Source organism: Camelus ferus, chromosome 27 (assembly GCF_009834535.1).
Source record: "Camelus ferus isolate YT-003-E chromosome 27, BCGSAC_Cfer_1.0, whole genome shotgun sequence".
In the NCBI taxonomy this organism is placed as follows: Eukaryota; Metazoa; Chordata; class Mammalia; order Artiodactyla; family Camelidae; genus Camelus; species Camelus ferus.
In genome coordinates, this window is record NC_045722.1 from 20,266,224 (window position 1) to 20,294,114 (window position 27,891).

Genomic DNA, 27,891 nt, shown 5'->3' on the forward strand with positions numbered 1-27,891 from the left:
ATTTGCATATTGGAGGGTTGCATTATGACAAATCTGTTTGTGTTGTTTCTAGCAGAGAACATTCTATTCTATGCCCTTAGAAGAATACAGTGGGATGGAAAAAACTCAAAGGTTGAATAGTCTTCAACAATAAATAAAGGCTGAGATCCTAATCAAGCATCAAAGTCACACATTTTGAGTTGGCATTCCAAAAACAAGCAAGTAAATGGTGTGGGCATATTGTTGGTGTGGCCGAGGCAGGATGCTGTCAAAGAGATAGTATTCCTCAAGCTTTGGACCCAACTGATTCAGAGAAGTTAGGGGGAATATGCAGAAAAAACAATTAAGGATTGATTCTAACAATTATGAGCAGCTGGCCTCATGCCTTCCTGGAGGCTTGAGGAAGATGGTAGTATCTTGGCTAGACTGATTATGTTAGCACCGCACACATCTAAACCAGCTCAGATGCAAGGAGACTGGCACTCTAGTGTAAACACGTAGGTGATGGCCTGTATTTCCCATAAGGTGATTACTGCAAGGCTCTGCTAGTACTTTGTAAGTCAAGAAACAGTTTCCTCTCCCATAGCCATATGCAAATCAAACACTCACTGAAAACATGTATTATTTTGTCTGGTCCTACCTTATGTGGGGATTTTTATTCCCTTCTTCTACTAGAGACCCCAACTTTAAATAGTAGGGCTGTATGGGCAAAGAGATGCACGGTGCAGGTCCTTTTCCAAAAAGGATATGCTGTCCAGCTGCAGTCACTCACCAGTGGCCTCCAGCTGGTCCATCTTCTAGGGTCACACTCTTTTAGGGCAGCCCCTGGCCAGGAACTGAGCATGGCAGTGGTCCTAGGGCCTGGCTATCTCAGTCCAGCAAGGTCTCCTCAAATGGGCACCCTTTGCTCTGAGTTCCCCAAGGGCTGGCAGAGCCTCTGTCAGTCAGCATCCTACTCAGATGCATAGGTTCCCCTCTTCCCCAACCCATCCACATCATCTCCTTCCTCCTCTCTTCCTCTCACAAGTGTTACTCCTTAGTAAATATTCTGTACTCCTGACATCACCTTGGGGTCTACAGAAGAACCCAACATGCAACAAAGGTGCTTAGCAAATATTGGGGGGGGGGGGTAGAAGAAGGGAGTAAAAATCCCCACATGAGGTAGGACCAGACAATTGTGAGACCAGAAGTAGAACAGCCTCAAATCATATGAGTCAATTAAATGCACTCCAGAGGTGAGCGTCATCAGATTTCAGACATCCTCCAACCTCCGTGGTTCTCAGTGAGCATTTACTGTCTGCTGGGCAGCTACATCGTTTGTCGAGTTAAACCTGTCCTCTCTTCCATCTTGGCAGGGAACCTTCCATTTTACAGGTAGGGAACACCTGATGTAAATACATGGTGGAACCCATATTCAGATGCAGGCAGCTCTGTTTTGTTCCAAAGACTGCTTTTCCTGCGAGTACACTGTCCAACAATCTTAGTTTATCGGCACAGAGTCAAGGAGCTGGTGCATCTCGGGCTGGCACGGCACCCCTCAGAGCATCTGCACCTATGCTGAGATACTGCCCTGTAAACAATGGTCTGTTGTGACTTTGTCTTAGGAGCAAATATAGTAACTGGTAACCAAGTAATGAATTCCTGGGTCAAGGCTATCCTTCCTTTATGCCAAGCCAAAAACTGAGCATTCACACATTTGTTTAAACATATCCTGAGAAAGTGTTTGTGTAATTTCCTTTAATCATACTAATTCACTGAATTCTTAACATTAATCTTTGGGAGAGGGGGCAAGGGGATTATTCAGTGGCCTTCAAATATTTTTAAAGGCAGTGTAAGGGAAGCAGCATTGCTCTTGCCGAATTGGGTCCCTGAGTCCATTCGTACCAGTCTCTTCTCCACTGTGTGTCTCCCACACAGGGACCTCTGGGAAGCCCTGTGTGCCCCAGCCAGAGACTGGACAGCGCCTCTGGGGTCAGCATCATGCAGCAGCACTGAAGGATAAACCCACAGACCAGACCAAAGTCAGCCAACTTGCTAGTGGTGTTACTGCAAGCAGATCTTAACTTTCCTGTCCTTATATTCCTCTTACTGTAGTTTACGTTACAGGCATAAAAGTAAAGATGAATCCCATGCAGCTAAATTACACTTAAATCCTCTCCTAACTCATTTATTATTTCCAAATTTAGTGGCTCAACACTGTTGTGCCTCCACCCTGGTCACTGCCTGGGAAGTGCCAGTGCATCCCGTGGTACCCTTGATAACTTTATCAGGGCCAGCTAGCAGAAGGACTGAGGACCCCACGGAGGACGCCACAACTGCTGAACAACACAAGATACAAATGCATCCTCAGCACATGTATAAACCTGATTTTTATGCATGGTTTAGGCGGCTGGTGGAATTTTAAATTTTTATAAGCCGCCCGAAAGAGCCAACTTTGATATTAATGTCAATGAATGGTGGGGAGAAAAGCATAGACAATCAAAGTCTCTTTCCTTTGGTTGATATTAAAGAAGCTATGGAAAAATGAATATATCTTTTAGAAAAACAAAGAGGAAATGGAAACAGCCACTGACAGTAGTCCTACGACAATAAGAGGTAAGGTAACCTCAGGATGTAAGAAGCTGTGAGCCTTCATCAAACCCATACCTGTAACCTTTTATTCTGTAAAGCTGCCAGTTCAATTTTACAGTACAGAAATTTCAGTCAATTAGGGGACATTTAATATTCACTGTATCTACTCTGAAAGAAGAAAATATCTTAGAAGGGTTTTTTAAAACACTACTTTGGAACACTTATGGGCAAACAAGGGTTGGCGCACTAATCACTGTAATTTCCCCACCATGATCGTGAGGTGAGGCGCTCAGAAAATTGATGGAGGCAAGTCATGATTCAGCTGCAGCAGCAGAAGGGGGAACGGAAAGTTGCCAATCAGCTGCAAATAGAGAACTTCACAGGCTCACCTCAACTGACAGCCAGGGCTGCAAATCAAAGGGTGAGGGGTAGAGTACACATAAGTGGGGGTGGGGAGAGAAAAGAGGGACTACATATGAAGCGGGGAAAAGGGAGCCAGAGGGACTGATTCAATTTCCATGTTGCACACACACAAAGCTCCTCTAAGGTTATCATGCCAGCTCTGATCCTGAATCAGGGAATATGAAAAATAAATTCTAAGGCACAATTCACAGCCAAAGTCCCAATGTCTACTCTGTTAACAACACACACTGAACAAAGTATTAGAAGAGTATTTATGAGGGAGAGGGTATAGCTCAGGGGTTGAGCACGTGCTTAGCATGCACGAGGTCCTGGGTTCAATCCCCAGTACCTCCATATAAATAAATTAATTAATTAAAAAAAAATCTACTTACCTTCCCCCTCAAAAATAAAAGATAAATAAAAATTTAAAAGAAAAAAAAAAAGAGTATTTCTTAATTCCTCTCCCTACTCTCAGAGTCACTGAGTACCTACTGCATATGAGATACAAGAAGAGTCTGCAAAGTTTTGGGTGCTCCCCAGATCCTTCCAGGTTTAATCGGGCAAAAATATTCACAGGAATTTCACCTTAAGTCAGGTGACCAATGTGGTAATGAGCTTAACTGTGATGAGCATGCCACCACGTACACCTATGCGTATCAGAACCTCAAGTGGTTCACCTCAGTAAAGGTGGTCAATTTTTGCTTGTCAACTGCATCTCAGTCAAGCTGGGGGAAAATAAAAGCCTCATATAAATCCCTCATGAATCAGCATGTGATGGGTGAAGAGGGTCTCCAGGGGGCCTGATCGTGTCTTCAAGCTTTCACTTTTACAACTTCTCAGCCTCCTCAGAGGTCTGGCTGCATAATCACTAAGATTTTAAACAATGCAAATATAATTATAGTTGAAGCACATTCTCTAACAGGAGGAAGGAAAGATTGGCATTTAGAAACTTCATTAAACTTTTGGCCTTTTCAAGGCTAAATGAATCTTAGGAAAGAAAGAAAAAGTTCCCTGGGATTAATTTAAAAACAGATTTCTTACAATTAACAGATCTACACCTATGAAAAAGGGAGCATTAATAGTAATGTCATTACTCTCACTTTCTCTGGATATGTCAAAGAATGTATACATTTCGTGCGTACATACATATATATATATAGTTACTCAGCAAAAAGTAATTTTCTATATCAAGAAATGTCAGTTACCTTTGCACAAGCATGACTAGCTCAAGCAACTTATTTACAAACAGACATGCCTGCTAGAAGATTAGGAAAAGACGTATAAATGTTTTCATCTATATGTGATACCATCCCAATTCCTGAATACTTTTTTTTTTTTTTTTGGTCAGCAAAAGAGTTACAAAAGCATCGTTGGAATACATTAAAATGTTCAGCATTTAGAATGTTCCTTTTCTCCCAGTTCTTATCCCAGCATTGAAATTGGGATGACTGGTTAAATAGAACAACTGAATTATCATATTCTCTTCATCTTTATTTAGACTTGCTACCCTGTTCTTCCTCTGGAATTTCCTCTGCTTTTCCTTTTGTCAGTAAGCTAAATTACTTCTCCTCCCACATGCATAAAAGCATTAATTTATAAAACACATAGCCATATGTCATATCTCATGTAATTCTATTTTACATTTCATCGCCACCCAGACTTATCTAACATGAACAAATAGATGTTATTTACTGTAGTCAGAATGAGAATTATCTAATGCCACTTACATAGCCATAAATTGATTTTTGATTAATGTTTAAGCAAAAAGCAAACAAGCCCATCTGCTCCAAAAACAAACAAACAAAAGCAGCACACACAGTTCACAGGAATTTCTTCAGTATTAGTATGTTTCAGCTGCTGGTTAGAATTTTTTTTCCCTGTTGCTATTATGAAAATGTACTGCTGACAAGAAAATAATTCTGTATCTAGATGTAGTTTCTCTTCTAGCAGCTGCTAATTTGATAGACTGTTACTTCTGGTAAAATAAAAACCAATCGCACCCTGAAGAAAGCCCAGAAGACCTGTAACCAGCTGTGTGAATTCCCCCTGGACCGCTCAGTGGCAGCGAAGGGAATCACACACATGGTCACCTTCTTCTTTAAAGGCTGCTCGGGTGGTCAGGATAACAATGAAGAAAAGCTAGGTATCCGCCTACTCGGGGGAAGTGAGTGCTGAGAGAGGAAGGCTTTAAAAATATTTTAAACCATCTATCTATTGGGTGTATAGGAAATGTCCCTTTAAATGCAGCGCAGAATCGGCAAGACCCTAAACCAATGAGAAAGAAAATGAGCAAAGGCTCTATCCTATTTATTTCTGTCATATCCGGGGCTCCCTCGGTGTCTGGTCCATAGTCCATCACCCCTGACTCAGGGCTGACCGACGGCTCTGATGCACTGAGAGTGAATTCACCCCACCTCTTTATAAAGATGAGAGAGCACACAGCCACCTGGGTGGGAATCTCACTAATACCAATGAGTTGCAAATATTCTAATTTTCTGGGGGGTGGGGAGGTGGAGAGATGCTAAAGATGCAAACAAATCTACTGAGCAAACTGAACCAAAAATCCCAGCAGGTTAGCGCCTGGAAATGTAGTGCACGCCAGTGAGCAAACAAAAGACACCCCTGACCGTGGCTGCAAGGAGAATTGCAATGTGCAGCTTCCCAACTTAGATGCTAGACCTCTAACAAAAGAAAAGTTTAAATCCCACCCAGCGTGTTCCATACTTAACGTCATTTGTTGATAAAGGAAAGAGCGCCCCTGAGATTCTGTAACAGGTTTTCTACAAGGGTTCACTCCCAGATAGAGAGACCGCCAAAAGGAACAAGTCCTCTTACGACTGCATTCCCACCTGGCTCGCACAAATCCGACTGCCCCTCTGTAAAAACGACTCTGCAATAGGGTTTCGTCCAAAGAGTTCATTTCAAAATTGTTCTTTAAAACGTTCCACATGCACTGGCCTGGAGGACGAGCGTCTTTATCTTTCTCTGCCAGAAGACAGTGTTTTTTGAGGCCTGTTTTTGCCTTCGACGGACAGTTCTGATGTTGGTTTGAGAAAAATAAGTGCATGACTGTCCTCAACTGGGGAGAGAGAGAACCCTCAACCAGAGATTGTTAGCATATCAGTTACATCAGCCTTTTCTAATTACAGCTCTGCACTTCATTACTCTTCAGGCAAAATGAGTACCTTAAGTCTGGAGCGCCAGGTAAACAAAGCCTGCCACTGTCCCGGTTTCAAAAGTTTGTTTTTATAAACATTCCCCCCTACCCCCCCAGACCCAACGGCAGCGGCAGCACAATGGTCCCGCTGTTGGGCACAGCCTTGACCTCTGCAGGACAATGGATTGTTCTCTGAGCCCCCTCAGAGCAAAATCCGTTTTAATAAAAGAGTCTCTTCTTTCATTAAGGGAAGTGAAGGAGTGAAAACAAAAAGATGAACGTACACAGCACAGATTTCTAAGCTTAGACTGTGCAAGGCTGGTGGGTATGCGGCTGCTGGGAAAGCACGTCACCTGTTTCTGCCTCTCTCTGGGGGCAGGGACTAAGGGGTCTGTTCTGGAATTTTCCAAGGAGGCCATTTTTGGTATCAGAACGGGGAACGTTCTAGTTAGAATGTTACTTCTCTCTACGGGGGAAAAACAAAACAAAACACACAGAAAACTGCTGCATGAAGGAGTCCCGGGAAGTTTATCTAGAAAGAAAATGCCAGGAGACTCCCCTTTCCAGGAAGACAGAAAGGACAACCTTTGCATGTTAGAAGCAAACATGCTGGAGTGTCGGTGGAGAAGCCCCTTTTCTGGAACCTTCCAAGGTTGAACTTCTAGTTAAATGGACAAGCACAGCAGACGGGCGACCCCCACAGGCTGAGGGGGAGAAGCACCCCACAGCTCCGGCCCTGCAGCAAATGACCTAACCGCATGCAAGAAAACCAACTCCAACCCTCAGCCGGGCAGCCTGTCTCCCACATGCACTTTGCAGAGGTGTCCATGAGCTGTCTGGGTCTGTGTTGTGAAGACCCTCCGTACACAGAGCACCGGCCACACACAGGCAGAGAGACCAGTCAAGTGTCCCAATGGGGAAAAGGTGAATCAGAGGAAATTGCTTTCTTGGTAGCTTGTAGACTGTGCTTGATAACTTCATTATGATGGTAGTAAGACTGATTTTCAAAATACACACACATACACACACACACTTTTAAAAACAGCTTACTGGGAAAGCAAGACTTTCAGTCCATTTTCTCCCTCTACCTTTTTATTTTTTCTAAAGCTTATTTTCCTAAAGTAAGTAATGAACTGCTTACTCACTTGTTCTCTCTGGTTTAGATAATACCGGATGAAACAAGACACTATCAAAAGCTTATTTTGCTACCACAGAAAGCAACGTTTCAAGGCAGTCGGGTTTGAACACAGCACACACTGGCTTCCAGTATCTTTCATCAACAGCGCCTCGCACATCATGTGCTTTGGGATCAATGGACACACCCCGCTGGAATGTCCCCGTTCCGGGGTTGTGGGGGGTTCCCGACAGCCTGCTCGCCCCAGCTGTGTTAGCAATAACACCCAGGAAGGCAGAAAAGAGTGGAGCATGCAATTAAAACTCCAAGGGGGAGTGATATGTGTACAAAGTTCATCACAAGGGCCATGTCAAAGTTCGGTGGAACAACTGAGCTTTCGGAAGGGGCTTGAAAAGAAACTGAAAAATACATAATATGGTAAAAGCCTGGATTATAATTTTTTTTTTAATTACAGACAAAATAACAGCAAGCAAATGATTTGCCTTCCAAAGTGAAATGAAGACTGAGGGACCATGTAAGCAGAGATATCCGCCCAAGCCGGGGGCCCTTGGACGTGTCATTCATGGGGATAAAGCAGCATCAGGGGGCAGCTGTATCTCATCTCCCACTACCATCTCCACCATCCAGGGTACTGATCTTGCCACTAAGTCTAGGAAGAAGGGGAAGATGACAAAGAAAGGCCCTCGTTCCTCTACACAGAGCTCGCAGAATGTCTGAAATCTGAGCACCATGTGAACCTAACATTTTCATGTCTGAGGCATGTAGAGGTGAGACACCACTTCCAGCCATCTGACCCATCCAGATCTAAAGTTAGTGTCTGTGTTTGGAAGTAGGCGGGGGTTGGGGGTGGGGGGACTTCTAACAAGAGGCAGCAGAGAGTAGGGTCTAAGAGTATGTGCTCTGTGTCCAGATCGCTTAGGTTCGAACCGCTGGTCTGCCATTTACTAGCTGTTCTTCCTTGGTCAAATCACTTACCCCTTCCATGACTCAGTTTTCTCGTCTCTAAAGTGGGGATAATAATTCTAGCTAGGGGAAAGCAGAATCAGTATTGCAAAGTGCTTGGAGTGGTACCTGGCAGTGCTGAAGCAAGTGCTGAAGAAGTGTTGGCTGTGGTTGTCCCCTAAGTGTGAGCTCAGTGGCAGCAGGAAGCAGAGTCAGGAAAGGCTAATGAACTACCGCTCGGCTGGTGGTGCTGTTTGTGTCTTCTTCACCCTTCAGTCCCCTCTGGTCCTCCTGTCCTTGCCCCTGGTGGCCTCCGCAGGAGTTTGGGGTTGAGTGGGGATTGAGACAACTGAAACTCTACCAGCAAAAGCAGGAGCCCCATCTCTCTGACAGATACTAAGAAACAAATTCTTGTGTTTTTCCAAGGTCAGCTGAGGGGTCACAAGAAAGCTGAGGGGCAGGAGGGACAGAGCTTCAGGCAATGACAAAGGAGCTGGAGTTGCTCCCCCAGGACTGCAGCCAGCTGGAGGCTGATTTCAGTTGTTTTCAATCCCATTCTAAAGGGATTGCTCTGGGCACTGGGACCTACAAAGAAATAGAGATGAGTGAGGTGGGGGTAACACTATGATCAGATCCGCATGATGCACTTCACTGCCCTTTGACCTCGGAGTGCCGGAAAGGTCTTGAGGGCAGGAGCACGGGCTCCCAGTGGCCACTCCGGAGCCCTGCCCAGCTGTAAGCAGGCCTCCATCTACCTTCCACGAAGTAAGTCTGGGATTCAGGAAGGCAACAAAGGCATCCCTACCGTTGCCATCTCCTAAATATTCCTACTTCAACAGGTCCCAGAACAGCCTTAGTTCTTAATACTCCAGACATCATTTTCAACTGCAAAACCTAGAATGAGAGGCGAGAATTTTCAAGGTCACATGCTAATTTTCATTGCTTTACATACAAGATGCAGAGGGCACTTTAATTTTCCTTTCTAAATATAGTTAGTTTGGATAAATATCTCTGCTGAGGACTCTATCCTGATCCCACAATTCAAATGGCTGTACACCAGTGATACATCATTATCATCATTTGGGAGAATTCACGGCCACCTATCTCTCTCTTATCTCCTTGCAGGACAGCCAGCTTTTGATAATCTGTGGTAAGCAAGGCCAAAGAGTGTGGTTAATTGAAATCGACAGACAATCACAGAAATTCCTTTTAGCCAATAACGTCAGCTTCCTCTTTTTTCTCACCTATAGCTTGTACTTCTGATACAATTTCAAAGAGACATTTCATTTTATTCACTGATCTTTCCATATTTGGTGAACCTGCTAATAAGCACTAAGATGGTCAAATGCACACAAGTGATACAGTAAAGGGTCTGGATGACACCTTAAAATGCTTGTAGAAAATGAAATGGCTGCAGTGGAAAATATAAATTCTTTCCAATAGAGGTGAACCCAAAAAAACACATTCTATCAAATCCTACTAAATAAAGGCTGTTTATAAAGAAATAGCAAAAAACAAACAAACAAAAAACCCAAACAGAAACAAAAACCCCAAAACAGTATCAAAAGGACACTCAAGGCATGGAAACTATTTTGCAAGTGCTCTAATGGGTTTAGCAATCCAGTAGATCCAAAGCAGAGCAGCCGTCCAGTACATCGCTGTCCTTTCAACATTTAAGGGACATTGCCATTCTTTGTAAATCACCTTCAGCCACCCAGAAAGTTACCTGAAGAAAAGTAGGGTTAAAGAGCCTGTTCAGGGGAGAAAGGGCAGCTCTTCCTTACAGAAAAGTCCCAATGAATACATACAGAAGGAAACAGAAAATCACCATCAGAACGTCATAGGAAGAACTGTTGCAGGTAAGTTTCACCAAAGGATGCCAACGTTTAGTGAGTGATGAGAAACAGGACGTTTGCATAGTCTCCAAGTATTATCCTTCCACCCCCAAGATACTGGGTCACAAAGTTGATAGTAGTAACTCTACAGTGGAGAAACCCGCCCTTAACCACGTGATCAGGGTTCCCATCACTAGGAGTAAACCTACTGGCATCACTCTGATACGATACACTGCGAAGAACACAACTTCACTCCTGCCTGCGGTCTTCTTCCCCCAAATGTTGAAACTGAGTCTAATTAGGAAAGAAATATCAGACAAACCCAAGTGGAGGAGCATTCTATAAAATATCTGATCAATAACCTCCAAAACTATCAAGGTCATGAAAGCAAAGAAAGACAGGAACTGTCCCAACAGGAGGAGACCTTGCAGATAAAGTAAACAAATGGGATGAAAGACCCTGGAAATGAAGAAAAGGACATTCGTGGAAAAACTGGTGAAATCTGAATAAAGTCTGTAGTTAATAGCATTGTGACAGTGCCAGTGTTCATTTCTTGGTTTTGATAATTAGATTATGGTTATGTAAGATGTCAACAGTAGGGAAAACTAGGTGACATTTCAGGAACTCTCTGTGCTGTGTTTTTTTTGTTTTTTGTTTTTGACTTTTTGTAAATCTAAAATTATTACAAAATACAAAGTTATGAAAAAGAAAAGAAAAGAAAAAAGCGACTGTTCAGTTTACCCCTGGTGAGTGGGGTCATCTTCACTACAAAGATGCTGGTTTGGGTTTCATCTCTCCAGATTTTCCTCCCTTGATGGATTTTATAATCTCCAGTGGCACTGATATTACATAGTTGAAATTCAAATTCAATAGACTGAAGGAAGAATGTGAATAAAGAAATCACACTGATATTGAAGAAGGAGGAATTATTTAAAAATTTTAAAACTCAGAATACTTTATACCACCCTCACAATTCATCTACACCACCACCCGCCCCTCTTCCATGGGCAAATCTCCCTCAACAGTACTGCAGTAATTTGGCTTGACTCCAAAACAAACACTCCTCATTCAGAACTTGGCTTTGTAGAAAATGCAGTCCTTACAAATTTTTAGTAAGTGACTGAAGGATGCAGAGGCTTCATCATACAGAAGTTAGGTCCAGAAGTTAGAGGATCTGGGGACCAGTGTCCTTCTCCCCCAACAGCATGCAAAGGCATTGTGGTGGCTCCAGCTTTCCCCTCCTTCCAGACTCCCTCACAAAGGCAACATCACTGGTTTCTAGGACCTGCTCCTCACCCCTACGCCCAACTCTTTGACCTGCTGTGCCTAAAGTTTAGCTAAAATTAAGTCTGACTTAGCTGACGAGGATTCACCCTTCTTGCCTAGGTCAAACCTTGGGGTGAACACAGTCTTAAGCAACTAGGGAAGCCCACCCCCTCCTGAGAGGAACAATTATTCCTGGGGGAAATCTACACTTTAAAGCCACAATTAAAACTGTATGCCTCCTGCACAACTTTCACTGAAAGGATAAGAACCAAAAAAAAAAAAAAAAAAAAGAGTGAGCTTCCACTTTGTCAGGAAGAGTTGGTAAGTGTTCATGGTAGCTAGTCCTACCTGTGTTCTTCTTCCTAATTACCTACACATAAGAACAACAGCTTCTCAACAGAGGCTTCAAATCCTGTGTGTGTGTGTGTGTGTGTGTGTGTGTTGTGTTTTCTTTCAACCTGGTCACCTAAAGAGCCTCAGTTACTTTTGACAAAGGAGCATATTACTTTGGCTCAATATAGCCCAGAAGACAGCTCAATACTTTCCCACTGATAAACACAGACAAGCAATTAGGTGTGTCCCACTGGCCACCCTCCCATCCCCTAAAACCTCCAGTCAAAGCTACTGTAACAGTGACAACAGCCGAAGTGCAAGTAATAGTATGCACCCTGGTATGCTAGGTTTGTATCTTCTAGTTTATGGGAACACCCTAAATGTCCTTTCCCAATTAAAACCCTTCTAAGTCCCATGCAAAGGGTCCTCCCTGATCTCCAATGCCTGAGCCAACTGAACCATCCGGAACTGCTCTGCCTGGCTCATTTAGCAATGCTGTCTTTCAGGGCTGTTACAAGTTACTTGTCAAGTTAAGAATGCTCGGAGATCCCCACCTAACAGTAATTGCTCTGTTTTCTGATATTTCTGGTAACTCCCAGAGCTCAGTGTCTTTTCCAGCTCTATTGGTCCCAACAGGACTGGTGCCTTATGAACCCATGCATCAATTCTGGTGGAGCTCAGTGGTGAATAAGGCAGGAAAAAGCAGAAATAAGCGTGAAGCCAAGAGTCTTCCCTAGAACCTGATCCTTGAGTGAAATAACTCACACAGTAAAAGCACACAGATTATATTGTTGAAGCTGGAGTGTCTTAATGGCCTCCATTTTCTTAAGAGTATTTTTCCCCTGAACAGATGACAACTACCACAGTCAGAGGAAGTGATTCCTCCTGATGTGTCCACCATGAATGTTATATGTTTCTACCGTAAGTGCAAATCCTACTGTGTGCCAGGCATATGGTGATGCTGGAGATAAAAAGAGAAGTCAGAATTAGCTTAAAAGTCTTTAAAACCCTTTTTAAAAAGCCACACAGTCTAGCCAAAGATCAAGCTGTAAACACGTAACTACAACGTAAACTGTTACATGCCATGGAGATAAGAACGGATTAATTTCCTAGGGGTGGGGGAGAAGGGTGGTAGGGCAAAGAGGGGCTTTAATCAGGAGATGGCATTTAGCAAGTCCTCATAAACCCAGCAGAGTGGAAGACATCTGGCCATAATAAATCAAACCCTGTATTCAGGGTCCATACTATTACTCAACAAGGATAATTCAGGCAATTACCAGAGTTATCATGATCCAACACATAAGTTCACTTGAGGACCCCAACTATGTAAGCATGAATATTTTTTTGGCTGCCTCTATCTAGCACGTTTATGAAAAACAGGTTAAGTTACTGGCTCCAAATTACTTTTTAATAAAAAAAGCAAACAACAACAAAAAAAAAGCTTAGGCTTTTAAGATTTCTTTTTTGAAAAAACTGGAAAATAATCTCCCTGTCAAGAGCACACATGATTAATGATTTATGTGATATAAGCTTGCATATCTGTGTTACTATTACATGCACTTCCTAACGGTGTAAAATTGCCCTGAAGCTTCTTGTGGAACTGATATGACCCCTCCCTACTCCCACTCCCTTTTAAAAAAATCTTTGTATAATTTCTGGAAATCTTTAGCCTATAACTACCAATGGGCCATTCAGTAACAGGAACTATTGTCAAGTCATTCACATGAAATTCTGAAGATATTACTATCAAGGGAGAATCTCTTCCACAAAACAGTTGAGGCAAATGCTTACTCCAGCTCCTTACTTGCAACAATATTAGAAAGCTGTAAACCCACTGTGAGCTTGGACCAAACCAGGCTGATGAGGCGAACCACTAGGACTGAATCAGTCAGTCAAGTCAATATAATTCTAAGAACTGTTGTTTACATCACTTTATAGATACTTGATAGTGTCTTAGAGACACTAAACGCAAAGTCCTAGAACGCAGAGTATGGTACAGCTGGGGACTCCATAAATGGTGGTTCTGAAATTTTCCAGATGGGGAGCATTGAGGTTAATTGTTCCAAACTCTTTGTTTGACAGGTAAGGAAAGTGATGCTGATGGCCATGAAATGAGTTAATACAAGAATCCGAGTTTATTTGTTTGTTTTTCTAGTATGATCCATCACATTATGTTATTCTACCGAGTTGCAGGACAGGGTACCAATGTACACTTCAACCCAGAGTGACTTCTCTTTGACAGCTCAGAATTGGAGGCAGGGTCTATAATGTAGTCCCCGCACCTCCTAGTCATGGTCATTTAGCTGACCCAAGCCCACAGCATCAGCTCAACATTCAGATCCCAGTCAAGGCCAGAATGAATGGAATCACTCTCACAGATACAGTTTACGATCTGAAGCAGTTAAACTGATAACAGCCCTATCTGCAATAAGGGATTGGTTTTACAAATCTGTGAGTAACAGGGACCAGATGCATGTGCCAGAAATTCTGTAAACCCTGGCTTACATTATATCAAACTTTTTTAGGGCGAGACACAGCAAGTAAACAGAGTTTTGGAAGCCAGTTTCCATTTAGCATAAGGTAATTAATTGTGTCTTAGAAGAGAAAGATGCCTAAAGCTTCATGAGGCATCCCACCTAAGTTTGCTTTTGGAGAGGAAGTTGTGCACCCACGGAAGGCAATCAAGATTTACATAGTTAATTCATATTCACAGAGATGTGTCAACATATATCTGGAAAAGGATCATCCTTAATCTTTCGGCTGCTTGAGTAGGAATAAAAAGCCAAGACTGTGGCTCAAAACATCTACCTTGTGAGGAGGTTAAACATCTCAGTGATAACCTAATAATGTAAAATATAAAACAATTTCCTTCCTAGCCTCTCCCCCTCCCCTCAGTCATTCATTTAAATATGGAATGTGCTCCCAGGACACACCTGTGCCCGTACTGGGAGCTGGGGACCCGTCGGGGGTGTGAGACTTGTGTGATTCCTACACCCGTGAGTGCGGCTGGGACTGGAGAGTGTTTTAAGGCACTTGTCTTCCCTCCAATGTTTTACGACATAATCCCTGCCCTCTGGGAGTTTGCAGCCCCCATGGGCACACAGAAGCTGTGCACAGCGATAAAACTAAACAGAAGGAGAGTGCCAGAGGGTGAAAACATGGTTCTGGGAGGTGAGAGGAGGACGATCTTCCTGAAATATAAAGAAAAGAACCCATACACCTGGAAAGACAGTGAACTCTACTTCTGGCAAACAGAAGAGAACAAGAGGTCGTCAAGGTAGGGACGTGGACAGCACAAGCCAGTGTAAGCTGGGGGAGACTTCACACAAGGGAGAAAGCGGGCTGTGAGGTTCTGGAATTGGAAACAGTGAGCGACCTTTCTGCCTGTGTGGGATTCATGCAAAGGAGCATTAAGCTGGCAGGTGGGAGGGTAAGATGAATTCAGGTGGAGAGAAGTGGGGGCAGGAAATTCATTCAGGGCACTAGTAACCTGGGGCAGGGCGAGGGGGGAACAAATTGAAAGGTGAGCCTTTAAGTAGAAAGGAACTGGCAGAATTTGGTCACTGATGATAGATTTCAAGGTTTTGAGCTGAGGCCAGTACATCAGACGTGGAATCCAGAAGGCATGTTGGCTTTGAGCAACCAACGCCTGTGGTGTTTCACAGGCTGCGTGTGAGGCGATGGGAGGCTTTCCCAATGTGTGAGTCTGGTGGACACTGGAAACAAGGGCCAAAAAAGAAAAAAAAAATGCTCAGAGGAAAGGCAGGTCCAGGTGGAGCCCACCTCTGTGGCCATGATGGATAAAGCCATGAAGGTGACGAGCTCTCTGAGAGCCCCCATCCAGGCTGAAAGGAGGAAGACAGGAACTGTCCCAGAAGCTTGGAGAAGAGCCAGAGGGGATGGGAGTGATTCTGTCCGGGAGTAGGGCTGAGCTCAAAGGGTGGGTCAGCTTTGCTGAAGGGAAGGGGAGGGCATTCCAAGCCAGGACACAGTAGGGGACGAGCGAACAAGAGTACAAAGGACAGGCTAACCACGGTCTCAGTATTGAAAAACCGCCTTTAATATATTTATGACAGACATTTGATAAGTAGTCAATTAGTTACAACTCCATGGAACTGCCCCTTAAATCCAACCATATTTTGCTTTTCATACTTGGTTATTCTTATAAATAAATAATTTCCCAATCAAATACAAGGTACACGGAGAAGAGCAAGGGCATCCGATTTCACCAAAACACTGTGCTCCAAACACAGCAGTGGTCAATTCTGGTCCATTGGAGACGCTCTGGTCTCTGGCATTTGTGCATTAGAAATTTTTCAAGTCGACAAATGCCAGTATTAGAGTCACCTATTTTTCAAGGTCATAATTTCTGCATATAAAAAGATGTGGAGTCACAGACTGTCCCCAAACATCGGGAGCACTCGTGGCCCGCCTCTCCCGGGATCCAAGAGCTACAGTGTTCTCCTGTTTCTATTTAGAGCACCCTGAATGCTAAACAGAAATGTTAAAAATTATTCCACAAAGTGAAGCAAAGTAGACATCACCCCCTCCGCACCTCCCCCCGCCACCCATGCCACAGACCCACACTCCAGAGTGGCTCACCACTCAATTCTGGCCTACAAATACATTCTTAAATGTGGATTTTTTGTTTGCCATCTGTAGCCTCCAAACAGCCTAAATATATATTTGTGTAATACCTGGGAAAAGGAGGAGGGGAGGAAACTGAAGTTATTTTTTTAAGGTTATGGCAGCTATTGCTGGGGAAAAGTCACAGAGCAATTCCATCAAATCAGTACCTTGGTTACTTAGCATCTGTTATCTCAGATGAGGGAAGTTCCAGATGCGTAAAGGAAACTTGACCGCAGTAACAACAGGGAATCTAGCAAAAATCGTCTCCTCTTGCTAAACACATCAAATGTGGTTAAAAAAAAAAAAAAAAAAGCAAGCAAGCAAGCTCTTTGGGTTGGACTTGCTGGTAAAATAACTTGTTTGAATAAAAGTCTGAATTGGAGATTATTTTTAAATTAATGAACTTTTTCTACTGGTAAGGACTTACAATAAGAAGGACTTAGTATAACAAGGAGCAGTGCCCTAAGAAGCCCTCGGGGATTTGTTTTTACTGAATAAGAATAATGTGCAACTAGGCCAACGATGGTAACGAAGTGTTTCTGAGGGCCTGAAAGTAGTTGTTCTCAAGTAGTTCAAACATCATGAAGTTCATGTAAAGGACGACACGGCATTTAGCTGAATTGGTTGACTTTGTCATGCACTGTGGTACTAGGATGAGCAAATGCACTGAATAGTACACAGCAGGCATTCCCCGGGTTAAAAAAAGAAGAAACTTCAAAATAGAAAGAAAAAACACACACATGCTCAGTAAATACATTAAGATAAATATGAATTAGAAAAATACTCCCTCCAGGTTTCCTTTAAACACTAGGTCCCATTCATGCCTGTAAGTGTTTCTTCACAGATCGTTAATTACTTCGCAAGGGAGGTGGGGTGCAGAGACCTCACAGTGGGGCACGGGGACTGAAGATCAGCGGGAATGTGATTAGAGGGGTTTCGGAAAGTGTGTGTGCTCCTTTCAAAACATCTCAGCTACCCCTTTTCTCGCCACGGTTTCCAGAGGCCATTCTGTCTCCCCGTTTGAATCCAACTAGTCAGAAGCACAAGACATCAGGCACCAGTGAGTCATCTCACCCTACCCAGCCTCCCCATGAGGCCAGCAGCCAGCCCACCCAGAGCCAGGGACCCGACCAAGGTGCCACGTCTTACCCAAGTGGGTGAGAGGGCTCTTTTTAGGATTCTGGCTGGAGCTGGACTCCCTGGGAGTCAAAGAAAAGTTCCCAACAGCCTCTGCTGAGGATGAAGAAATGACTGAAAACTTCAGCCCAAGCTGGAGGGCTGGGAGGAACATGAGAACTCACTCCTTTCTGAGTTACTACAGAGTTAAACTTGCAGTCTTGTCCATACGAGAGTGAGCACTCTAGAGGACATGCGTGCATGGGGCTGAATGTCCCAGGGTCACGCTTCTCCCGACTGTCTTTTATCTTTCTCAGACTATCCTCGCCCCTCTGCCCCCAACCCCTACACTGAACTTTGGAGGCCAGTTTATGACCAACAGGAAAGACTCAATACCTGTCTGATTATCAGCTTTTAGCATGAGAGATAGGGATGGGAGAAAAAACTTCTTTTCAAAACCCCCTCCCCACTGCAGAATATCACAAGAATGTCTTTTTCCTTCTGATTGTCACTAGCAGTTTAAACAACCACATTTAATAGCTAAGTGAGAGTTGGTTTAAAAGGCCATTTACAGAAAGAGGAGTAAATGGCCTTTAAACCAATTCACACTACGTCCAGGTGCCCAGCTGCCCAAGTCAGAGGGTCTCCTCCAACTCACTCTATAAGCATTAGAATGAAATCTGGTCCAGGCTCTTTTCCCTCAGCTGCTTCCTCGTCGGTTCATGAAGAATGTTAACATCACTTAAATGCCACAAAGTGATTGGGACTTGGGGTCTTAATGGAATTGTGTCTTGAGGTGTATGTTCAAATCCTGTGTGACCGACAGTCACACAGCAAAATTCCCTTAACGGGTTCTAAAGGTGGCTGTTCGCTCTCAGACTCCTAAATACAGGTGTGAAAATGTTAGCATGAGACTCTGCTGTCATGTTCGTTGGTTATTTCTTCTTTTTGGGGGGTGAGGTGGGGTTGAGGGGGAAGCGGTTAGATTGAAAATTTTTAGCTAAGCAGTCTCTATAACAGGTAACGGTTTTTTCTCAGTAATGAGTTCAAATGTTAGTAACACAGTAATTACATTTTAAAATAAACTAGCTTTTTGTTCTTCCTTCTAAGGAGAGTGTTTAGTGTGATGTTAAGAGAGTGTCCTCCTAGGCAGCCGTATGGCCAGGCCGATTATAAGCCCCACAGATATGTCCCAGTGAGCGAGCTGCTGGGGGCGTGGCTCTCAGTATTTTATTGCCTATTCAGGTGCCCCAGCACTTTCAAGATCTCCTTGTCAGCAACAAAACCCTGCACTTCCTTCTGTTTTTATCACATAGGTTGCCAGACAACTGCACAGAGCTAAAGCGGGGAATGTTATAGTAAACACTTCCCTAAAACGGTTGTATGTGTCATTGATACACAATAAAAAATTTAAAAGAGATACACAGGTACTCCTGGAAACTTAAATCTTCCTCCTCCTGAGGCCTAAGAACCTAAGATCTTCATACACCTGGCAGAAAAGAAGGAAGGCAAATTCCACCCAAAGTCTATAGATTTATAGTCTAAATACGTCTTCCTCTAGAATGTTTAACACACTTAAGCTTCAGGCATTCTGTACACTTTGAAAATGCTCCTCGGCGATAAATTACAGTGGTTGCATCTTTCATTGCAGCTCATATAAATACCATTTTGCTTTCAGGAAACCAATTATAGAAGGGTAAATCATTTTTACATTGCTTTCCAAAAATCTTTAAGTTGCGACACGGACAGTACGTGGATAAATACATCTTACCTACTCTAACATTCAGTCTTCGACAGGTAGCAAGTTAAATTCCTGAAGGAAATGTACAAGGGGGGCTGGTTTTAAAATATTCAGAATATTTCAGTATATGTACACAAGGTAGCAGACACAACAAACATTTATTGAACGTCTGCAACAGGCAGGTGTCCAGACTTGGGGGATGGATTTGGGAGTCTCCATGTTCCCAGGAGTCAATCACCATCACCACAACCAGGGAGTGGTTCTGTGGGCATTTAGGATGCACTGAGCACTGCCCCAGGCACTCAATACACCCAGGCCACATCATTTTACCCCCACAGCATTCCTGAGAGGTACAGATAATCATCCCACTTAAGAGGTACAGAAAGTGATGGTGGGGGCCATAAAGGTCACACAGCTGATAACACTGGGGGACCCACCCAACTCCCAAATCCACAGAGCTAACCAATCCAGATTAGGATGTCTTTCAGGCTATGCCAAGTTTGTGAAGGTAAGGAACAAAACAACCTAGTGCATGAGCAAGTCTTAGGGGAGCCCTGAGATCACCACCACATTCTCTGCTTACCTCCACTCATCCCAAATGCACCAAACATCTTTTTAGTGAGAAAGACTGTTCTCATTTCAGTTTTGTATGAACCATATCGTTCACAAATGACAGACTGATAAAAGAGCAACACAATCCTGTTCCTTGGTTTTAAGATGTCTAGTCTTTTCTTCGAGAATATGCCTGAAAGTAGCAGTTAATCAAATTTTTTTTTTTTTTTTTTTTTTGGTGGTGGTGGTGATTATGTTTTTTTAAACTAGGGTGGTCCAGAGTGAGAAGTATGTTCGGGAGAGTTTTCACTATCAGATCGCAAACAATAAATTAGGGGAGGCTGTGTGAAAACTCCCATGATAATGAAACTTACAAGTTGTTGCTATAAGTTCAGAGAAAGTAACTGTTAGCATAAACCACGGAGGTCTGTCACCTGGAAAGGTGCCACAGGGCTCCCAGACCAGCCCAGCTTGGCTCACAAACCTCCAGCATCACACCTGACTGCATCCCCATTTCTCCTTCAGTAAGGAATGGTTTGGGCCCTAATGGGTACAACAAAAACAGAAGAAAAGCTTTGAATTCGTCTTAATGCTTTGCAAAAACCTACGACCTTGTTAGGATGCAACCTCCGTGAACAACTCAGCCTGGCTGAATAACTACTCTGCCTCTGTTCTTTAGAAAGAAGTCGGCTGCTGACTGGAGGAGTGGGGACAGGGAGGGTGGCGGCAGGGGGCTGAGGGCTGGGGGGAGCTGGAGCCACTACGCTTGTGTGGTGGGCATTTGAAGTCGTTGCCAGGCTTGTGGTGCCAACTGTTTCAATTGGTTCCCAGTGACATCACTTTTTAATTCAACTTTGTATTTCAGTTTCCCCCTTGTTGGGGACTTCAGGACCTCACCAGGCCAGGTCACTTGGAAGAGAAAGAGAGAGGAGGAAGCACTTTTTATGCAGTCATGAGGTGTCAAAGGTCCCTTGTTTAACTTCACCCAGTTTATAACAGAACTGGTGAGATAAAGGTTTCAACCAACACTACCATCGTGTTCAGACTTTCCTCCCAGCCCAAGAAGGCGGATGGGAAGAGGAGCACGAGGTTGACTGGTCTTGAGTTAAGTCAAATCTGATCCACTTAAATAAAAATCCTGACAGTTTGTTTTCAAGCAGGAAAACTGTAAAATGGAAACCACATGCAATCCTGTGCAGGAACCGCATTTAAATCATCCACACTTCGAAAACTCAGAGAATGTTTCTAATTTAGTCAGACACTACCTCTCTTTCTCTCTTTCTCTTTCTTAATAAATTAAGTCATCTTAATTTATTTCACCTAACTCAACTGTTTTTATGTTAACAATGTGACCACCAGAAGTTGGAACAACTCCTTTCTGATTTGGAAAATAAAGCAGTTTGCTGTGATTTTTTTCCCCCATCTTCTATACAGTGAGTTACCCTAGAAATCCCAAAACAGTGTGGAGAGTTCAAGCATCCCAGGGCAACATCATTAACTTTTTATGTTTAACTCAAAGCAGAAAGCTTCCTCATAGGATAATGTGTTTAAAAAAAAAAAAATTAACAGGCTTTACAAACTCAAACCAGTGAGAAGCCCAGTGACTCACTGGCAGGAAGTTACATCAGCTTCCAATACCCATGGGTTAAAAATGCATTTTAAATTTTAAGTTAGGCTCAATCATTCTCACTGGGATCTTGTAAGACAGGAATACTGTCTATCACTCTGGGACTTGATCACCCTGTAGGAAATGTAGCCACATTACCCAAACATACAAAGCCACCTCAAGGCTAAAGGACGCCTATGACCCAATCTTGTACTTACTTGCTCCCTGCTAGAAACACAGCAAGAGATGTGTGAACACGCTCAGGAGAAGCCCACCCAGCCTGCAGGGGCAGGGGCAGGGGCAGGACCAAGCCCCACACTGAGATGGCTGCCCGCGGCGCAAATCTCAGGAAGGCAGGGCCCCAGGAGGGGTCTCTCTCTCTCAGGGCCCTCATCGTTGGGGAACACTTGCCTGAGAACTATTTGAGGGAGGCTCAAATGCTTTACAACAGCTCTTGAAGAGACAGGGGAATTCTCCACTTTTCTGAAGGCCTGACACCTCTTCTCTTGTGATCGTGCGGATTTGCTCCGCCCAGACTTGCCCGTCGATTATTATTTATCATTTATAGAGTAGTTCATATTTGCAACATATTCTGCAAATATATTTAGCGCTTCTTACCCCCTTTGTAAGTTCATGACTACCTGCGGAGAAGAAGAGAGCGGAGCTGGCTGGGAGCTGGAATTCACCATCGGGAACGTAAGCACGCGGGTGAGCGTGCACGCATGCGCACAGCTTCCTATGTTCTGCAGCCAGTAACTAATTCCCTTCCACCTATAACACCTCTAATCTTCGCCCCTAGGCCCCAAGCATCCTATTCCTGAAGTTCCTTGCAGATCTCAAATCAAGCAAATTCGGCCATGCCAAGAATGGCCTAGTAGTTTGAGGAAAAGAAGTCATACAGGGTGTCAAAATCCTGGGGGCATCTTAGAATGCTATGCACATCTAACACCTCCCTTACCCACAGCTCAGTTAGCTAGCAAGCCGCCCTTTCCCCTTCCACTCCCTTCCAAAATGGTCACAGATCCAAAGTCCAGCAAGGAAGGGGCAGGCCATGGTGACTATTATTCATAATTCTGTTTTACTCATCTAAATTCATGGTCTACTGAACATCAACTTGCATATACTTTTAGCAAGATTAAATATTTAAGTTCCAAGACCAAAGCAGATCAGGAGCAGCCAGTTCTAGGGAGTGAGGCTGGAGACAGTGATAAAATCAGTTAGAACAAAAGCCACATGAAGAATGTAAAAAGGGCAACTATATACAAAAGCCAACACGGGAGCTCAAAACCCAGGCGCTCACAGGCCATGACACACAGTGCAGTGCTTCTCACACAAAAAGCTGTGAAGCTCATTCTTGGAGGCTTGAGAGTTCAGTTCCCCTTAATAGTTTCCATTTTGTTTTCATTTTAGGCATGATCTGCTTTTCTAACTTCTAGTTCATCTATTGAGCCTTCCTGGAATTTGGTGCTGCCAAGTGATTTTAGCATCAGCATTTACATCAAAAACACACTAGAAGCAAACCATGTGATTCTGGTTACTGTACACCAAGAAGAGGAGAAAGGGGGCATCTGACACGTGAACATGTGACCACATACCATGTGAAGACCATATCATGTCATGGCGTTCTGTGCGAACGGAGGCTCTGAGATACTTAAAGAGAAAGGCCACCTGAAAAGCCAAAGAGAGGCATCCACAACTCAGAAAGGTGCTCATGCCTCTGAGGTCAGCAATTTATCCACATTCTGAGTGATGATTTAGTTTCAGCAAAATATCACCATGTCATTAAATTAACTTCTGGGTTCGAACTGTTTTGGTCTTATGTGCATTTAATGTGTACATTTATTTAATTGACAGGTACCGAAAAGATCTAGAATCACAAGACGTGTGTGCCTAGTTTAATGGTTGCAGTGTTTAAGTGTCTTTATAGCAGAGTAATTGGCAATGACATCGAGGGGTCGTGAGAATCTTTTACCTTTAAAAGGGGGTCTCAATTACCACAGACAAGAAGCACTACTCTGCCCACCTGGGAACATCACTTTATCATCTCACCACAGAATGAAGCTACTTTCGTAGTGGTGACCTTGAGTACTAAGAAAAAGCGAGATTATGTTCATTATACTCTCTTCAATGCAAGCAATGTGAAAACGTCCTTTAGAAATATTTCCTGTAAAAATAATTATTTTAATTGTGTTGCTTAAAAAAGATGACTCTTTCACCACTCAGGTAACTCAGTTATCATTTATATAATTAAAGCTTTTCTTGGTAGTCTTGGAGTGTTCTGCTGTTTAGGACATATTTCTGTGATATGGAGGTACCTCTGTACATGCCTTTTGGTGATCAGAGAGACTTGAAGCTAAAATTATACATATATGGAAGTGGCTTCAGCAAGTCCCTAGTTAAACAAGACCAAACTCTGAAATATCAGCTTGGGGTATGAAACTCATTATTTGTGAAGAGGGAGTGATGAGAAGCCTCAGCCACACTGGGAACAGCATAAAAATCAGGGAACTGCATCTGGATCACTGTTTCTCAAAGTGTGGTCCATGGACCCCTGGGGGTTCTGCAACGCTTTTGGTGGGGAGAGAGGCAGGAGATAGGAGATCAACTGGTTTTCAGGACATTACTAAGACATTTCTTGCCTTTTTCACTTGCACTGTCTCAAGAGTGTGCAGTGGGCTTTTCTAGCATATGACACTGGCAACAGATTGAATGCAGAAACAGATATGAGAATCCAGCTGAATTCCAGTATACCAGCCATCAAAGAGATTTTTGAAACATCTCCTCTCTACTCATTACACTGATGCAGGTGGGATATAGGTAACCCCCCTGCCCTACAAAAAGAGGTGTACATGTAATGGGCTTATTATTTTTAGATGAATAATTTTCTTTACCTATTCAATATTGATTTTTCATATGGCGAACATCAATAGATACAAGTTCTTTGGGGTTCTCTCTGTAACATTTAAGCAGATAAAGGAATCCTGAGACCAGTGAGTTTGAAAACCCCTGGGTGGCCTTCCTAGAAGGGCAGCGACAGTGGACAAGCCCAAGTGCTTCTCTCCACCCTGACCTGCTTGCTGGACCCCGCACTCCGACATCCAGCTCCCTCTCAGCCCTTCCCCTGGATGTCTGAGAGGCATCTCAGACTCAGCAAATGCAAGGTGGAGCTTGGGCTCCACCCACATGCCTCCCAAACAGACCTGCTCCTCCCCGACTCTTTCCAGCTCCGGAAACGACACCTGCGCCCCCTGTTCTGTCCAAGCCAAGAAGTTTCCATCATCTTTTTTTTTTTCTCCCCTCCCTCCATTCTTCATGTTTTATACATTTCACAAGTCCCCAAATATTCCTAGATCAATCCACTACACCCAGCTGCTGTCACTCTGATCCTGAGGAGATCGGGGACAATTCTGCACCACCCTCATCCCCCTCCTAGGCACACCTGGCAACGTCTGAATGAATTTTCAGTTGTCATGGGGGGTGAGGCTACTGGTATCTAGTAAATACAGAGTAAAGATGCTGCTAAACATCTCACCATGCACAGGACAGCCCCCCACAGCCAAAACTCATCTGACCCCAAGTGGCAAGAATCCCAAGGTGGAGATCCCGCTCTGGTCCAAGCCACTGATATCCCTTCCCCTGGGTTATCCCGACAGCTTCCTCACTTACTGCTTCCACCCCTACTGCCCGGCCCCTGGTCCCGGTCCATCCTCCACACAACAGCTACAGTGATTGTTATAAAACATTACACCCAAGCCTGTCACTGTCCTGTTTCTAATCCATCACTGGCTCCCCGCTGCCTGTCAAGTAAGTTGTTACGCTTGCCACAGCCTCCAGGCCCTACCCATTCTGGCTCCTGCCTACCTCTCTGATTCATCTCATACCTAGGTGCCATGGACTGTGTATGTGTGTGTGTGTGCATGTATGCGTGGCGTGTGCGTGCGTGCGTGCTCAGCCCCTCCCCCCCTCCCCATACTACGTTGATGCCCTAACTCCTGCGTGACTGTGTTGCAGACACACCCTTTAAGAAGGCAGTTAGGGTTAAATGAGGTCATAAGCATAAGGCCCTGATACAAGAGCATTAGTGTCCTTAGAAGAAACACCAGGGCTTCCCTGCTCTCTCTGCCATGTGTGAACACCAACGGGCCGGGAAGGGATCCCTCACCAGAACCCAGCCACGCTGGCACCCCGATCCCAGACTTCCAGCCTCCAGAACTGTGAGAAAATAAACGTCTCAAGTTCAAGCCACCCGGGCTCTGGCATTCTGTTATGACAGCCCACACTGACTAACACACCCAGCATCCCTCTGCCCAGTTCCAGCCTCCTGGTCACCACTCTACACCCGCCTCGTGGCTTTTAGCTTTTGCTTTTCCCCCTTAACGTCCCATGGCCGACCCCTCACCACCACCCTCAGTGCAGGCGCTATCTTCTCAGAAAGGCCTCCCTGACTACCCAGCCTGACGTAGCACCGCCCCCACCCACCAGCCACACACCCTCACCCTCCCGCACTTAACCCCAGCACCCTGTTCTTCATATTCTTCTTGGGGAATCATCACTAACTTTTTTTTTAAGGTCTCACATATTTATTACCAAGCCAAAGCAATAGTGCAGAAACACTGACACAAAGAGAAAAATCACATCCCCAAACACATCCAGCTGTCCAGACAGCAGCAGTTTTCAGAGTGACGTGGTAAGACGCAAATGTGTGCCACCCCATGTGCAGCTCCTTGTAGACCCAGCTTGGTTCTTCTCCAATGTCTCCTCTTGGAGTTGTACCTGATTTTATTACCAGTTTTCATTCAAATCCACTGGGGAATGGTATGATTCTCCTTCTGTTTCTCGGTCAGGAATCGCTTGATCCTGAAAGTCTTGTGAGAAAACATGGCGAGGACCAAATTCAACCGCACACAGGATGGCGGAGAAGAGAAGAGCCATCAATAACTTATCATCCTGTTCCTGGTCTGTCTCCCCATCCCCCTCCCAGCAGAGGATGCAGAAACCCACTCTGTCGCATTCACGGCCGTATCAGGACAGGACACAGAGCAGGTGCTAAGTATCAGTTAAATCAGTAAGTAAGTGAATGAACCTGCCTTTGCAGGTCTCAAACAAGTGGGCATTTCCAGCCACACGCTGAACCCCACCCATGACTCACAGCCCACTCCCACCTTCCCAAAGAAAGTCACGGTGCTTGTGCCAACCTCTGATTCCTCTGGGGCCCAGTGGGACGGGAGAGAGGAATAATTAACCTCAGTATCCACAGTGAGTGGTTACTCATATCCTTTCACTCCAGGGAGCGCCAGGTCTCAATGTTACGTTGAAACACAGGCCTGGGAAAAAGTGTTCCAGGCACAACGAGGCACAAAGTTAGTCCCCAGTGTCTGTTATCTGCAGCCACAGAGTAAGGACCTATGTGTCACTTCAGTAAGACTCACAGGCAAGTTCTCCAGGGCCCTGGCTTGAACGGCACAAGAAAGCGAAGGCAAGTTGTGCAGGCAGAGGACGAAGGAGTGGGCCAATGGGGAGAGAACTGCCAGCTGGGATCGAGGTCCGTGCTTCTGAATGACTGGATCTTTGAAAAGGGAGATCTGAACACAAATGCAGTATGAGGAATGGTGATTCTGTAAAGGAAAATGCATAAGGGAACAGCAAGCTCACAAACTCCCGATGGCCTGCTGTGTGCTAGGCACCCATTAGCTCTCGGAGTTATCAGGGCGGGTCCTGAGGAGGACTGGGTGCTCAAAACACAGATGGTCAGTAAACTAGGGAACATAGCCCTGACGAGGGCCACCAGGGAAGCTTCAGAGGAAGAAGAGAGTGGTGAACGCTACAGGAGGCAGAGCCAGATGTTTCCCAGGGAAGAAGACGACCCAGGCGAGAGGGCTGTAATGGTCAGAATGTGAAGTCCCAATGGGGAGGACTGGGGATGTGGGCTGGGTGGTGACAAAGAGCGTACCTACCAGGCAAGCCCGCCGGCAGGAGCGCTGGACGCCCCTTTGGAGGAATCCGCAGTTGGAGGAGGAGAGGGCAGCCAACTTCGTGGACTTCAGAATGCACACCGAGGGCAAGAGGGGGTGATGCAAATACGTTCTCATTGTCACCAACATTTAGTTAAGAATCAACATAACAGGCCCGGATTTCAGCCAGAGTGGAGGCAGTATGGGCCTCAGGACAAGAAAGCATCAGAAAGTCAGAGGGGCTGGAAGGCTCCAAGGGAACAGAGCTGCCTCATGTCAGCTTTAGGTGGAGTGAGGCGACCCCTTCTCTCGTTCCTGGGACCAAAGCTGAAGATGCTTTGAATTTCACTGCCCCAAACGCCCCAAAATGTGGTGTCACATAACACTCTCTCCTATACATGGAGAGATTTGGAGCAGATGGCATGAGAGGTGAGTCTCCCTCCCTCCCACGTCCCCCCACACCCAACCTCTTCCAAAAACATCAAATCCTTTCTTCCATAAATAATTGCAATAGGATGCTGTAGCTTTTCCCAAACAAACAATAGCCTGATTGTGCCCTGTTTGCCATGGGCCGGCCCCGTGCACACACAAAGGCCTGCTTTCACAGGCTGGGTCTCTCTCGGCTGCATCAGGATGGGCGTGAGTCCCCCCTCCTCATTTCTTCTGCAACTTTGCT

At 44.6% G+C, this 27,891-nt stretch overlaps 1 protein-coding gene and 1 pseudogene across 2 annotated transcripts in view; both read right to left on the reverse strand.

The window, feature by feature from the left end:
• Window positions 1-27,891, reverse strand: part of IGF1R (insulin like growth factor 1 receptor) — a 280,892-nt gene that overhangs the window by 101,632 nt on the left and 151,369 nt on the right. The window lies entirely within an intron of this gene.
• Window positions 25,322-27,721, reverse strand: LOC116660162 (annotated as a pseudogene).